Source organism: Chrysemys picta, chromosome 4 (genome assembly GCF_011386835.1).
Source record: "Chrysemys picta bellii isolate R12L10 chromosome 4, ASM1138683v2, whole genome shotgun sequence".
Taxonomy (NCBI): Eukaryota; Metazoa; Chordata; order Testudines; family Emydidae; genus Chrysemys; species Chrysemys picta.
In genome coordinates, this window is record NC_088794.1 from 37772308 (window position 1) to 37773800 (window position 1493).

Consider the following 1493-nt stretch of genomic DNA (forward strand, 5'->3'; position numbering starts at 1 on the left):
AAAACCACAAGGAGTCGGGTGGCACCTTAAAGACTAACAGATTTATTTGGGCATAAGCTTTCGTGGGTAAAAACCTCACTTCTTCAGGCTGCTGATGCGTTTTGCAAATTTGGCCCCAAAACAAAGCCCAACTTTGTTTATTGTAAACACTGGCAGAAGCCTTCTCCTTAGGGTGACAATCATGTAGGTGCAAAACCAATGCTTGTTAACTAGGTTGTCACAAACATTTATGGACCATGACTAGAGTCTCCTATAGCCTAAAGTAGCAAAGCATTCTGCAGCTGTTTGAGCAGGTGATTGCAGACTGGATGGACATTTGCTGGGCTGTCTACAGCAGCAAGACACCTAGAGTTGTCCCTGTAATGTCCTTGTGCCTCTTTGTTCCCTTCCATTTTCTCTCTCTTTTGTTTGTTTGTTAAATATGGAGATATACCTATCTCATAGAGCTGGAAGGGACCTTGAAAGGTCATTGAGTTGAGTTGAGTGCAGTCCCCTGCCTTCACAGCAGGATCAAGTACTGTCCCTGACAGATTTTTGCCCTGATCCCTAAATGGCCCCCTCAAGATTGAACTCATAACCCTGGGTTTAGCAGGGCAATGCTCAACCCACTGAGCTATCCCTCCCCCCAAATAGGGAATACTTCACAAATTTTGTGTGTCATCCTTGTGCAGGGGCCATGCTAATCTTCTCTGTATCATTCCAATTTTAGTATATGTGCTGCCGAATTAAGTTCTGTTCCATGGTGAGTGCTTTGAATTTATTATGGTTCCCAAGTTGGTCCTGACCCCTTGCCAGGAAATGGCTGCCCTAGGGCCATTGGAAAGTGGTCCACTGCCTGTCGCTGAGATTGCAGGTAGCCACAGCACAGGGCATGTTTGCAAACACACACACACAGAGCTTTGTTATTATGTCCTGGACTGGTCCTCCCTGTACTTCCCTCCCTCTCCTCCCTTCTCATGTGTATTTGTTCCTCACTTTCTATTGCTGTTTGCCTAAATGATAGGTGGGGGCAAAAAAAAAGGCAAATCCCCCACCCTTCTCCTCCCAGCATCCCCGCCTCTCCCCTCCCCTTCCCATTCTCCCTGCCTTTCACTATAGAGTTTATTTACCAGAGGCGGGGCGGAATAATGGGGAACCCACAATGAGGATAATGAGGTGCAAAAGGCCACAACAATGGCTTCCACAAAAGGCTGCATTGTGCTATGCTGAAGGGGGAAGGGGAGCTGTAAGAAAGGGTAGGGGAGTGACTGGGGGGCACTTTGATCCATCTTGAAAAAGAGAACTGGGGGTAGGGGGTGGTGATGACAACAAAAAACAAAACACAACAAAACTTCTCCCAGCTGGGACACAAGTCAGGATTTTCCCTTCATTTAGATGGATAAGAGCCTGGCACAATGAATATGCTGACCTGCTTCTATTGTTCCTCAGCTTGCTCTGAACTCTTTCAAACTCTTCTCCTCCTCCTCCAAAGAGTCTCTCCCCTCCTCCCTGCT

At 47.1% G+C, this 1493-nt stretch overlaps 1 non-coding gene across 1 annotated transcript; it reads right to left on the reverse strand.

Moving 5' to 3' along the window:
- Positions 1-625: 625 nt before the first annotated feature.
- LOC112059037 (U6 spliceosomal RNA) lies at positions 626-733 on the reverse strand. The gene has a single exon (XR_002888244.1). It is a non-coding gene; the product is annotated as a U6 spliceosomal RNA (small nuclear RNA).
- Between the last annotated feature and the right edge of the window lie 760 nt (positions 734-1493).